A 15,249-nucleotide genomic window follows, 5' to 3' on the forward strand; every position below is an offset into this window, starting at 1 on the left:
AACTCTACACAGACAGTGACCCAGGACCGGGATTGAATCTGGGACCTCGGCACCGTGAGGCAGCAGTGATAACCACTGCACCACCGTGCTGCCCCTTTTAGTTTAGAACGATGAACCTCCTTCTAAACCATACTATTCACATGCTAAAATGGACTTTTCCGCTCAAGACTTTATTATGGACATTTTCCAAGTCTCATACTTTGAGACTGATATTAATTATTTTGAAATGGACAGTACCATTCATGGACTAAAAATGATATGAATGGACCATATCGACTAGGTACTTATTTCTCACCTTTTCTAGAACTAAACTCATTGTTGTCAATCTGCCCCAGTACATGCTCTTTGGGCAAATGAGCATTTCACTGAGCAGAATAAGGAATTTACAGTGCAGAAGCAGGCCATTCAACCCATTGAGTCAGCGTCAGCCCTTGGAAAGAGCACCCTACTTAAACCCATGCCTCCACCCTATGCCCATAACTCCACCTAACCTTTTGGACACTAAGGGGCAATTTAGCATGGCCAATCTACCTAATCTGCACATCTTTGGACTGTGGGAAGAAACCAGATCACCCAGAGGAAACCCATGCAGATGCAGGGAGAAAGTGCAAACTCTACACAGTCACCAGAGCCCGGAATTGAACCCGGCACCCTGGAGCTGTGAAGCAGCAGTGCTAACTACTGTGTCACTGTGCCAAGTCATAACAAAGTCGTAGGTTAGTAGGGTATTCGGTATCATTAGCAGTTAGTGGGCAATGAGAGCTCTACTGAGGAACCACCTCTGCAGTCACTATGTCTGTGATCTGAGTTTAACAATGTAAAATATCTGAAATGAAAAATGAAAATCGCTTATTGTCACGAGTAGGCTTCAATGAAGTTACTGTGAAAAGCCCCTAGTCGCCACATTCCAGCGCCTGTTCGGGGAGGCTATTACGGGAACAGGGAATCCATAATGCAGGTGCTTGACCTAGAGATTACATTTTAATTAGGCATCGAGTTAACAGGGAGGACAAAAGTCTGGTGGAAAGATTTTCAACTCTAGCTTGAATCCTACACATAAAAGATTCTCCCTGGATAGGAAGAGGAAAGCAGGGAGACCTGGAAGATATAGTCATCTGGCTGATAACAGACTATAAACCAAAAAGATTGGAAGGTAAATCAATTGCAAAAAAGATAAACTAGCAAGTTATTGTTTGGACAGTGTGTAAGAAACAATATAGCACTATTTTAATTGCTTGCGCTTGGGATAAAGCCAGCCAACTGGGTCAGAGCTGCAAGTCTCAAGCCACTTGGGTGTTTAAATGGTTTTGAAAATACACATCCTATGGAGCACCCTCACACTGTTGAAAATACAAAATGTAATCAAAGCTGTATCCCCGGGCGGCACAATGGTTAGCACTGCTGCCTCATGGCGCTGAGGACCCGGGTTCAATCCCGGCCCCAGGTCGGTGTCCGTGTGGTGTTTGCACATTCTCCCTAAGTCTGTGTGGGACTCACCCCCACAACCTAAAGATGTGTAGGGCAGGTGGATTGGCCACGCTAAATTACCCCTTAATTGGGAAAAAAAAGAATTGGGTACTCAAATTTATTTTTAAAAACTGTGCCCGCCATCCCTTTAACATAAAATTAATAAATTATTAGTTGCTGATCTGGACAACCGCACCCGTCATCCTCTCCCGGCACTGATTTCTGTTATCCTTTATAAGTTCCTCTGAAATATACATGCACTACAAAAAAATATATAATTTATTGGCTTGAAAACATGGGGCTGGATTCTCCGCCCCGCCACATTTCTGTCTCAACCCACCGGCGGGATTCTCCGCTACACCGGCCGGCCAATGGGGTTTCCCATTTTGGGGCAGCCCCACGCCGGCGGGAAACACCCGGACGCTGGTAAAACGGAGCATCCCACCGCCGGAGAATCCTGCTCATGATACTTTTTGGATCACAAATAACTTTTTTTAAACTAATACAATTGAATACATGGTGTAAACTACATCATTACATGCAATTTCCCAGTTTAATGTTTTCTTTCTCTAGCAAAGGAAGCTTCAAACTTAACTTTATAATATTCAGAATGACCATTTTGCTCAATTGAACATTACACATTTGCACAATACTTTTAAACTAAAAATGTTCAATGCATCTTTATGAAACTATTAAGATTCTTTGTAAGCTGATGGGAAAAACTAGTACAACCGATTTTTTGATAGAAATGTCTCCAGCTTATCAATTTTTGAATTTTTCCCCATTGAATTGAAAAAAGTAAATACTGCGCAGTATGTCCAGAAAAAGAAGCTTCAGTGCAAAACCTATTACAGACACAGCCACATATGTAGAACAGTTTGCGCATACTTGAAACAAATACTGAAATACAATATGTAAATGATGTGATGATTATGTTGATGAATTTCTATCGATGAGCATTATCTGGAACATTATTTGAGGCTGAAAGAATTCCCACTGACACCAGTACTTTGAAGCAAACCCTGTACCTTATCCCTGTCCAAATAAAGAGCTTGTACTGGGGCAGCAGCATAGGCCCTGTAGGCACCTGATGGAGCTGGGTGAGGGGCCCAGGGCTAGTGGGTCCCATAATGGTCAACTCCCAGCTTGTGGATCCTGGGAAAGATGACAGCACTCTCAGCAGGAATCCCCATGTGTGTTGCTCTGGGTAAGAAGCATTTCATGTGCAGGTGGCCAGAGTACACTGGGCTGGAGCTCTCCAGTCGGGGAGCTCACAACTATGGAAAGCTCGGGAAGGCAATCGAGCTTGTGTTCAGGTGGACAGTGATCACTGGAGGATGTGGTCTGAAATGCTTCATTTAATTTATGAGGTACCTAACCCCAAAATTTACAGATGAAAAGTTCAGTGGGACCAGCCAAGTTAATCCTATTTTGGCAAGATAGGCAGACTCAGAAAGTAATCTTTGACTAAGTCACCCAGTCTCAAAACGTTAGCTCCCTTCCCTCTCTACAGATGTGGTCAGACCTGCTGAGATTTCTGACTTTCAGATTCCAGTTTCTGCAGTAATTTGCTTTTATCTCAGGAAGTAATTGTTTCATTTAAAATTAAACAGCACTAATGGATGAGCTAGAAAATGGCCCAATAGAAAAGATGGGAACAGCAAAAAAAGGAGGCAGGGTGGCAGTACTGGTTACGGAGAGCATTGCAGTGCTGAAGGAGGAGGATTTCCCAGAGGGATCAAAGAGAGAATCAATTTGGATAGAGATGAGGAACAAAAAGGGTGCAATTATGTTGTTCAGTGTAGTCTACAGACTACCAACTAGTGAGAAGAATGTAGAGGAACAAACCTGCAGCAAAATTTAGATAAAATCAAACATGGTTGAAAATCTCCAGTCTTCAGGGTTCACCTTTCCCGCTGGCAATGCATTCTCGCCAGTGGGTTTCGCGGCGGCATGGAATGGTTGCAATGGGAAATCCCATTGACGAGCGGCGGGAAAATTCAATCCTGCAGCCAGCAAATGGTGCATCGCCGAGAAACATGCGGCTAAGGGACTGGAGAATCCCACCCATTATAGTGTAGTCACAATGGGGGAATTTAATTACCAAATGTAGACTGAGACACAGGTATTTATAAAGGGCAGAGAGGGGCAAGCATTGCTAGATAGTGTTCAGGAAAATTTCTGCAGTTTTATGTGAGCAGTCCAACAAGAAAGGGTGCACTGTTGGACCTGGCTCTTGGAAATCAAGTGAACTAAGCAGATCAAGTGTCAGTAGGGAACATTTTGGAGACAGTGATCATTGTATCACAAGGTTTAGGATGACACAGAAAGGATAATAGGCAATCTAGAGCAAGAACAATTAACTGGGGGGGAACCATCTTCAATGGGGGCAAGAATGGAGGTGGATCAGATAGACTGGAACCATAGCACGGTGGGAAAAACCTGTTGCTACAAAATGGACTACCTTAAAAAAAAATGTTTCAGGCACTGTCAAGATATATTCCCTCAAAAGGAAATGGTAGGGTAGAAAAAATCCAGAGCTCCCTGGATGAAAAAGGAAATAGATATTAAGATAAAGAAATATCTTATCTTTAAGGTGTCAGGTAGAAAATACAATCGAGAGAGCCAGAGGGGAGGTGAAAAAGAACATTAGAAAAACAAAGAGGGATAATAAACTGGTTGCCAAAATAAATGAAAATGCCAAAACCTTCAGGCATATAAATAGCAAAAAGGAGAAGGGCCTATTGAATTAAAACTTTGCATTTGTCTTTACCAAGGAGGCAGATGCTACCAATGCTAGCACAGTGGTTAGCACTGTTGCTTCACAGCGCCAGGGTTCCAGATTCAATTCCCGACTTGGGTCACGGAATCTGCACGTTCTCCGTGTCTGCATGGGTTTCCTCCGGGTGCTCCAGGTTCCTCCCACAAGTCCCAAATGATGCGCTGTTAGGTAATTTGGGCATTCTGAATTCTCCCTCTGTGTAACCGAACAGGCGCTGGGAATGTGGCGGCTAGGGGCTTTTCAGAGTAACTTCATTGCAGTGTTAATGTAATTATTATGCCATGCTGACAGAGAAGAAAACTCTCACTGGAGGGGTTAAAATTGATCAAGAGGTAGTGTTGGATAAACTATTGGACTCAAAAATTGACAAGGCACCAGGACTGGATTAGACGCATTTAAAGGATATTGAAGGATGTGAGAGTGGAAATTGCAGGGTCGCTAGCCACAATCTTTTAGTCTTACCGAGACTCAGCGGAGGTGACAGATAACTGAAGAATTGCAAACATTCTGCCCTTGTTCAAAAAGGGTTGCAAGGATAGCCCCAGCAATTACAGGCTAGTCAGTTTCCCTTTGGTGGTGAGGGGGGGGGGGGGGGCTTCTAGAAACAATTATTCAAGATAGAATTAATAATTACTTGGAAAAATGCGGATTGATTACAAAGAGCTAGAGCTAGCATGGATTTCTAAAGGGGAAACCATGTTTAACTAGCTTGCGGAGGTTTTTGAAGAGGTAACAGGAAGGTTAATGCTGTTGATGTAGTGTACATGGACTTTCAGAAGGGATTTGATACAGTGCCACACAACAGACTTGTGGGAAATGTTATTGCTCCCAGAATTCTCTGTGAAGCATTTATGCTAACCACCATGCTCCCAGGGTAGCATGGTGGTTAGCATAAATGCTTCACAGCTCCAGGGTCCCAGGTTCGATTCCCGGCTGGGTCACTGTCTGTGTGGAGTCTGCACGTCCTCCCCCTGTGTGCGTGGGTTTCCTCCGGGTGCTCCGGTTTCCTCCCACAGTCCAAAGATGCGCGGGTTAGGTGGATTGGCCATGCTAAATTGCCCGTAGTGTCCTAATAAATGTAAGGTTAAGGGGGGGGGGGGGGGGGGGGGGGGGGGTTGTTGGGTTACGGGTATAGGGTGGATATGTGGGTTTGAGTAGGGTGATCATGGCTCGGCACAATATTGAGGGCCGAAGGGCCTGTTCTGTGCTGTACTGTTCTAAAAAAAAATAAAAAATAAAAAAGACAGCAGCAGTGGATACAGAACTGGCTGAGTAATGGGAAGCAGTGAGTAATGGTCAATGGGTATATTTTGGACTGGTTTGTAGTGATGTTCCCCAGGGGTCGGTTATTGGACCTTTGTTTTTACCGATACATATTAACTGATCTAGACCGTGGTGTGCAAGGAATAATTTCAAAGTTTGTGGATGATGTGAAACTTGGAAGTATTGTAAACTATGAGAAGGAGAGTGCAGAACCTCAAAAGGACATAGAGAAACTGATGATGAAGTGGGCAGATTAAGATCAATGTGGAGAAGTACAAGTTGATGCATTTTGGCAGTTGGAACATCGATGGATATAAAATATGGGGTACAATTCCGAAAGGGGTGCAGAAGCAGAAGGACCTGAATTTATATATGCATTGATCATTGAAGGAGGCAGGACAGTTGGAGAAAGCAGTTAATAAAGTATACACTATCCTGGGCTTTATTAATAAAGAATACAGTATTTGGAGCTTTATTTATAGGAGCAGAGTACAAGACCAGGAGGTCATGCTGAACTTATACAAGACACTAGTTAAACCTCAGTAGGCATATTGTGTACAGTTCTGGGTGGCACACTATAGGAAAGATGCAAATGCATTGGAGTATGCAGAAAAGGTTCACAAGAATAACTAGGAGGAGTAGCCAATTCAGCCCCTCAGGCCCGCTCAGTCATTCAATATGATCGAGGCTGATCACTTACATTCCCCATAACCCTTCAATCCATTACTAATTAAAAATCTGTCTATCGCCTCCTCAAATTTACTCAAAGTCCCGGCATCCACCGCACTCTGGGATAGTCAATTCCACGGACTCATGACCCTTTGAGAGAAGTAATTTCTCCTCAGCTCGGTTTTAAATCTGCTACCCCTTATCCTGAAACTATGAACTATTCCACTCTATGTCTACTTTGTCAATACCTTTCATTTTTCATACCTCAATTAGGTCTCCTCTCATTCTTCTAAACTCGAGAGAGTATAGGCCTAAACTGTTAAATCTTTCTTCATAAGACAAACTCACCCCTCAAATCAATCTAGTGAACCTCATTTGAACTGCCTCTAATGCAACTACATCCCTCCTCAAAAAAGGGGACCAAAACACAGTACTTCAGGTACGGTCTCGCCAATGCCTTGTACAGTTGCAACAACACTTCCCTCCTTTTATACTTTATCCCTTTAGCTATCAAGGTCAAAATTCCATTTCCCTTCCTTATTATCTGATGTACGTGCATACTAGTTTGCTGAGATTCATGCATGAGGACACCCAGATCCCTCGGCATCAAAATACTCTGAAGTTTCTCTCCATTTAGATAACAAGTTGCCTTTCCACTTTTCGGACCAAAATGGAAACCTCACACTTATCGACGTTAAACTCCATCTAACTCAATCTACCAAATTTTGTCCCACTCACCGAACCCAGCTACAAATTTTGGCTACAGCGCCTTCTATCCCTGCATCCAAGTCATCAATATAGATTGTAAATAGTCCCCCCCCCCCCCACTCCCGAGGGCCAAACCTTGTGGCACCGCAATAGTTACATCTTCCCAACCAGAAAAAGACCCATTTATCCCGACTCTCTGCCTTCTGTTGGTTAGCCAGTCTTCCGCCCAAGCTAATAAATTACCCCTAAGCCCATGTGATCTTACCTTGTGTATTTAGCTTTTGTGCTGCACCTCATCAAATGTCTCTGGAAGTCCAGATTTACTACATCTACAGGATGCCCATTATCCACTTTGCTTGTTACATCTTTAAAGAGCTCTAGCAAATTAGTCAAACACAATTTACCCTTCATAAAACCATGCTGTGATGGATTGCATTTTGAATTTCCAAATGTCATGTTATTACTTCCCAGGGATCAGAAATTTCAGTTGAGAATAGATTGGAGAGGTTGGGACTATTCTCCTTGGAGAGAAGGCGGCTAAGAGGAGATTTGATACAGGTATTCAAAATCATGAGGTGGCTGGACAGAAATTGTCCCCACTTGTAAAATGATCGAGAACAAGAGGGCACAGATTTAAAGTGGTTTGTAAAAGAGGCAAATTTGTTATGAGAGAAAAATAAAAACACTTTTGTTCGGGTCTGGAATGCACGGCCTGGAAGTGTGGTGGAGGCAGGTTCAATTGAAGCATCCAAGAGGGCATTGTTTTGATTCAAGTAAGCATCCAATGTGCGAGGGTACAGAGAAAAGGAAGAGAATAGCACTAAATCATAAATGCTCATTTGTAGAGCTGTTGCAGACATAATGGACAAAAGGGCCTCCTTCTGCACCGTAACAATTCGGTGATAACAAGCCATTGTAAATTGGTACTCCGTGGCATCAATGAATTAAATCAAGCAAGTTGGGAAGCCCTTGCATAGTCTCCTCCTGGATTGACTTGATCCACTGCAGTTCGCCTACCACTGCAACAGGTTCACACCAGATGCCATCTCCCTGGCCCTGAACCCAACCCCAGAACACCTAGATAACAAAGACACCTATATCGGTCTCCTATTCATTGACTACAGCTCAGTCTTCAACACCATTATTGCAACAAAACTCATCTCCAAATCAGTGGTCTGGGTCTTGGCTCCTCCCTCTGCGACTGGATCCTGAATTTCCTAACCCAAAGGCTACACTCAGTAAGGAGAGGCAATAACAATACCTCCCCGATTATCCACAACACCGGTGCCACACAAGGCTGTGTCCTCAACCCCCATACTACTTAGACACCTGTGACTGTGGCCAAATTGCCCTCCAACTCGATTTTCAAATTTGCTGATGACACCACTGTAGTGGGTCGGATCTCAAACACTGACGAGACAGAGTACAGGAACGAGATAGGAAATCTGGTGAATTGGTGAGACGACAATAATCTCTCCCTCAATGCCAACAAAACGAAAGAGATTATCGACTTCAGCAACAGTAATGGAGGGCATGCCCCTGTCTACATCAATGGGAACAAAGTAGAAAGGGCGAGAACGCCAAGTTTTTAGTTGTCCAGATCACCAACACCTGTGCTGGTGTCCCCCCATGCCGACACCATAGTTAAGAAAGCCCATCAATTACTCTACTTTCTCAGAAGACCAAGGAAATTTGACATGCCAGCTATGACACTCACCAACTTTTATAGATGCACCATAGAAAGCATTCTTTCTGGTTGTATCACAGCTTGGTATGGATCCTGCTCTGCCCAAGACTGCAAGAAACTACGAAAGGTCGTGAATGTAGCCCAATCCATCACGTTGCCTCGGCAAGGTACCCAGCATAATTAAGGACCCCTCACACCCCGGACATACTCTCTTCCACCTTCTTCCATCAGGAAAAAGATACAAAAGATTGAGGTCACGTACCAACCGACTCAAGAACAGCTTCTTCCTTACTGCCATCAGAATGGACCTATCGCGTATTAAGTTGATCTTTTCTCTACACCTTGCTATAACTGTAACATTACATTCTGCAGTCTCTCTGTCCTTCCCTATGTACAGTATGCATTGTTTGTACAGCATGCAAGAAACAATACTTTTCACTGTATACTGATACATGTGACAATAACAAATCAAATCAAATCACACCTTTGTCCCACATTATACATTCCCGTTTCAGACTGTAAGGGACCTAACATTTGTCTTCACCAATCTTTTTCTCTTCACGCACCTACAGAAACTTTTAGTCAGTTCGAATCCAGTTGCGTACACTGTCAACCACAGCCAGGAGCTGCAAAATCTCAGTTAAGGAAAAAGATAGGCATGTCAGAAACGCCATTTTTGAAGGTGGCATCATTAGGACAGATGCGACGGAAGTGGAGAAACTGGTATGGATTCTTTATAGGAAGTAGGGGGAGAGAAGTTGTAGTCAAGGTAGCTCTGGGAGTTGGTGAACTTGTAATGAATTTTGGTGGTCAGTCCACCACTGGAACTTTTATACCATTTCTAGAAGGCACCGGTAAATTCATTCATGGTGTCATCTGTCTAGTTTATGTCTCAGCACTTTAAAAGATACATCAGAAAGGATGTAAAATAAAATGGCCAGAGCTTGCATTAATTGGATATACTGTTACAGATGTAGCCCAGACAGATTCCAATGATGACCATAAATAGAAAGATCTGGTGTGCTGAGAGATTATACTTTAGCTCTTTGTCTCCATCAGATGCATGCAAGCGGATTGTTGGTAAATTACCCTGGGGTAATTTACAGCCGAGTAAGTCATGCCTGAATGTATAAAAACAAATACTTCTTTCTAAGTAACACACCAGACAGTATACCTTTCCTTTCCATATTACATACTGTGGAATAAATGTATAAGGCATAACTGCTCATGTGGGGCTGGCACTTCCAAGTCACATAGCAATGCGCGAAACTATAGAATGTCCTCATATTTTCCCCAGTTCACATGCCAGACAAATATATAGCCTATCTATATCCAGTAAGCTCCAAAAAGCAGCTTGTAAAGTTGAATGCTTGCACTGAACTATGAAAGAGCATGTTAAAGGACATTCTGGGATAGATGTTCACAGGTCCTAACAGCAACATGGAAATTAAAATAAATGTTTGCCTGGTGCTTGTTCCCTCCCACTGCAACAGCCCTTCTTCATTCTCACAGATGGCCTGCAAAAGCAAGTCCTTTCCGGTTTGGGACGATGGCCTAGTGGAGGATCAAAGCTCATCTCTAGCTTGCAAATAAAACTCTAGACCAGAAAGTAATTGGAGCTTGGTGGCATTGGACTGAAAACAGACATCCTGTCCCAATGACCCTCAATAGAAGATCTGTGCCAATATGTCACCCTTTTTGACATGGTCACAAAAAGAGATTTGAAGGCAGATGATCTAAAGTTTGGTCAAAGAGGTAGCTTTGAAAGGAGCATCATAAAGTAAGAGAAATGTATAGGCACAGAGGTTTAGGGTGGGAATTTGACATTTGTTGCCTTGGCAGCTATCAGAGGTGGCGAGATTACTCTTTTGGATGCTCAAGGGACAGAATTAGGAGGGGCCCAGATATAGGAATTAGGAGAAGTAGGCAATTCAATCCTTTGCGCTTGCTCCGCTATTCAATCAAATCATGGTTGATCTGAAAGTCATCTCCCTACCTGTTCCCCATATCCCTTTAACCAGTATTTTAAAAAATAAATTTAGAGTATCCAATTTATTTTTTCCCAATTAAGGGGCAATTTAGCGTGGCCAATTGACCTACCCTCCACATCCTTGGGTTGTGGGGGCAAAAACCCATGCAAGCACAGGGAGAATGTACAAACGCCACACGGACAGTGGCCAAGATCTGGGATTGAACCTGGGACCTCAACGCCATGAGGCAGCAATGCCACTGTGCTGCCCAACTCGTGTTTTTTAATTCAGAAATATATCTATCTCCCATTTGAAACATTTAATGATCCGGATTCCACTCCACTATGGGGCAACATGTTTCACAAATTCATCACCCTCTGCGAGAAGTAGTGCCTCCTCATCTAAGTTTTAAATCTACCGCCTCTCAACCTATATCTGTGGCCTCTTGTTCTAGATTGCCCCACAAGGGGGAATATTTGGTCTCCATTTACTTTACCAATCCCTTTTAGTATTTAATATACCTCGATTAGAACCCTCTCATCCTTCTAAACTCCAGTGAGTATAAGCCCAAACTGTTTAATCTCTCCTCATAAACAAACGCCTTCGAACCCGGAATCAATCTGGTGTACCTTCTCTGAACTGCTTCCAATGCCACCACAACCTTCCTCAAATAAGGAGACCAAAACTGGTCACAATCAACGCCCTATACAATTGCATAATTGCAACAATACTTCTCTACTTTTATACTCCTGTCCATTTGCAATTAACGCTAACGTTCCATTTGCCTTCCTTATTACATTTTGTACCTGCTTTCCATTTAGATTATAATTTGCCTGACTATTTTTTCAGCCAAAATGGATAACCTCACACGTATCCACATTAAACTCCATCTGCCAAATTTTGTCGCAATCTCCTAGCCTATCTATATCCATCTGTAAAATCTGTATCTCCTCTTCACTGCCTGCATTCCCACCTATTTTAGTATCATCCGCAAATTTTGCTATGCTACAAACAATCTGAAAACAGGGACAGAGTGTATAGATTGTAAACAGTTGAAGTCCGAGGACTGAACCCTGCGGCACCGCAATAGTTACAGTTCACCAGCCAGAGGAAGACCCATTTAACCTGACCCTCTGCTTTCTGTCAGTCAGCCAATCCTCAATCCAATCTAGTATTTTACCCCCAACCTCTGCAATCTCACCTTCTGGATCAATCTTTTATGCGGCACCTTGTCAACCGCCTTCTTGAAGTCTAGGTTCCCCATTATGCACCTTGCTGGTTATATCCTTAAAGAACTCAAACAAGTTTGTCAAGCATAACTTTCTCTTCATAAAACCATGCTGACAATAGTGGATTAAGCTTTTGTCTTTCCAAATGTTTAGTCATCTCCTTCTTAATGATTGATTCCAGCAACTTCCCCACCACAGAGATCAATCTAACCTGTCTATAGTTTCCTACTTTTTGTTTCTCTCCCTTTTTGAATAGGGGAACAAGCCATTGTTTAACCAGAAGTCAATAATAATGAGTAAATGGAATTTAATGGAAATTAGGATGGGTAGTATTGGGGCCGACCTTTATTCAAGCCTACATTTATTTTACAGAGAAGAGGTGTCTTTTTATATGTGCTCAAGTGAAACCCTAGCCCATTGTTTGATTGACAGGTGGTGGGCATTAAATGTGGCAACAAATTTGGCAAAAGAAAATGCTGGAAATACTCAGTATCTGTGGAGGGAAAAAAATAATTAATGTCTCAAATATGAGGCCTTTCATCTGCAACCTCTGCCCCATTTTGTTTTCTTTTCTCTTTTCTTTCTTAACCCATTAACTTTACATTTGGACAGCTGCTATTCTGCCATTTACACTAACTTATGGTTTTGCACCTGTCTCATTACCACTCCCTTTGACTTTTGTACTATGAAACCTGTTTATCATTTAATCTCTCCTGCCTTCAACCCTATTACAAACCTTCCCTTTTGGTGTTCTTGCACCCTTTCACATGCACAAAATCTATTACATTTCTAATGTTCCTCGGTACTGATAATGGGTCACATACAAAATGTTAACTATTTTTATCTCCACAGAACTACAGGGTATTTCCAACATTCCCTGTTTTTATTTCAGATTTCTGGCATCTGCAGTATTTTGCTTTTGTGTTACAGTTTTGCAAACATTCAAGTTTGCATTCTCTCTTGCCAATACATTTATTGCTATTTGGTATCTGGAGTAAAGGGCACCCTAACTATTTTGCTTTAGGCCATCTTGATTTTGATTTCCTTTACAAATGTTTCCAAGGAAACAGGACTTCCACACATTACCACAGCAACAGTGCTTTTACACGTCAACATTCAAACCTATATTAGGTTCAACTCCACTGAATCCCATGTTTAAGAAAAACACATTATGCAGTTCACTTAGCAGCTGGAGAACAAATTGGCCAGTTCACGATTAAACCCACACATTGCTACAGGAACCATTTAAGAAAATTACTGACGATATAATTTACACTACAACGGACCTCATACACCATTTGCAACTGTACATATCATGTCATAAATATCTTTCTACTCCACATAATGCAAAAGATATGAAAATGGCGACAAAACATGCTGTTCTTGCACACTGTACCGGGTAGGGTTGCCATCCAAGTGGTTTGCTGTGATGCCAGAAACCATTAATACATCCTGATTTCCAGGCAAGAGTCAGATCACCACCATTTCTAGATAGGATAAGGAAATATACCACAAAAAAAAATTGAAAGGTGGAAGAATCAGACACAGAAATCTTTACGATAGGGGCAGCATGGCGGCACAGTGGTCGGCACTGTTGCTTCACGGCACTGAGGACCCGGGTTCGATCCCGGCCCCGGGTCACTGTCTGTGTGGAGTTTGCACATTCTCCCCATGTCGGCGTGGGTCTCACCCCCACAACCCAAAAATGTGCAGGGTAGGTGGATTGGCCACACTAAATTGCCCTTTAATTGGAAAAGAAAGAATTGGTTACTTTAAATTTTAAAAAAAGAAATCATTACGATGGATTCAGATGTATTTTCACACTTAATTAAAATGTCTTTTTTTAAATTAAAAAGTGCCTTTTGGGTTCCTTTCAAATCTAGTCATCAGCTTTGGCACATAGCTGAATGATTAGTCTCTTGCTGAGTCACTGAACAAAGTCCTTCCATTCCACAATACCCAGAAACATCAAAGGACTTGCATACTTTTGACACCTTGTCTTTCAGCATCTCCAAGTGATCATTAGTCACAAAACAATGAATCACTTGGAAGTGTGGTCACTGCTGCTGTCTGCAAAGACAAATATAGCAGCTGCTTTTGCACAAAGCAAGCTAATACAGACGGCAATGAGATGAATGACCAACTATTTCCAATATGAATAAACAAAAATAAATTCTATTCACATAAAAATAAGAGTCATCCTTTCTGATTATTTCTTTTGTTCCCATTTCTTTTATGTTATTTTGATGTGTGGACCCATAATCGGAATGTACCTTTAAGCGGAAGACTCAAAGTTGAAGCAGCCTGCTTGTCAGGACACTGTTCCCAGGTTTTGGTTTTGGAAAGGAGAAGTCAGGCTCCTCGGCACCGAGTGGATCTTAGAACCAGGTTTAGAGGGAATCGGATTAATTGATTGGTTACAAACCTAGTGACTGCAATTTATTCGGCTTATCCAAGCACCTTGGGTATTTTAAATAAAATCTAATTTCACCGGTGTTGTGACTCTGGGTCAAGTGGGGCTTGAAATAAAAGTGCACTAGCCCAGAGTGTCGTGGCATATTTTACTCCAGAGAGTGGAGTTCTTAATCTAGGTTGATGCCTCAGCTCAAGATTGCAGGATTGCCACATAGTCTTTCAGGTGAAAATATAAACTGAGGCTCCGCCTATACTCCGAGACAGACATAAAATATTACATGGCACTATTTAAAGACAAGCTTAGGCTGCAGGTGTCTCTATTTATCCATCAACCAAGATCACCAAAACAGATTGCCTAGTCATTATGACATTGCTATCTGTGGGATATTTCTGCACACAATGTATTTTAGTTACTTTTGTAACAGAGGAAACATGGCAGCCAATAATTATTCTTCATAGTTACTTAATTGGCACTTGGAATATTCCAGTGTCTTGAAAGGTACTAGATGGAAGGAAAGTTAGACAGGTACTCAGGAGAATGGTGGGCAGGATACCAGGTGATTATTTTCCCCCACAGCTCTTCCTGCCCTCCGAACAGCTATTAAGGGCCAGGGTTTAGAGAACCCCAAAGTGTATCATGGAGTTCACCTGACCCACAACTTTAGTAGATTGTGGTTATGGGGAGCACACAGGCCTACCTTATAGGGTGTAATTTAACAGAGATTTACAGTACTTTTAAATTAAAACAATGTTTATTTATGAAACCAGTTAACACTTTATAAACCCACAGTAAACATCTCAACAACTATCAACACCAATAAAACCCCCAAAGAAAACTCTATAAATAACTCTTAATCTTTCCTTGCAACATCCATAAGGCAAAAAAGAACCCTTTTACAGAAAGACATCAGGTTTAACTTCTCTACTGAGATACATACCACTTTGAAATCCCCAAATGAGCTGAAGTCAGTCTGCGCAGCGTGCCGATGATCGGGCGCGCATGCGCAATGCAGCCAAATTTTTTTTGCACGTTCGCGGCCATTTTAAAGGCTGCTTGCA

The 15,249-nt window shown here is 42.3% G+C and overlaps 1 protein-coding gene across 6 annotated transcripts in view; it reads right to left on the reverse strand.

Annotated features, from left to right (window-relative positions):
* usp22 (ubiquitin specific peptidase 22) overlaps positions 1-15,249 on the reverse strand; it is a 171,075-nt gene that overhangs the window by 52,342 nt on the left and 103,484 nt on the right. The window lies entirely within an intron of this gene.

This window comes from Scyliorhinus canicula, chromosome 15 (assembly GCF_902713615.1).
Source record: "Scyliorhinus canicula chromosome 15, sScyCan1.1, whole genome shotgun sequence".
Taxonomy (NCBI): Eukaryota; Metazoa; Chordata; class Chondrichthyes; order Carcharhiniformes; family Scyliorhinidae; genus Scyliorhinus; species Scyliorhinus canicula.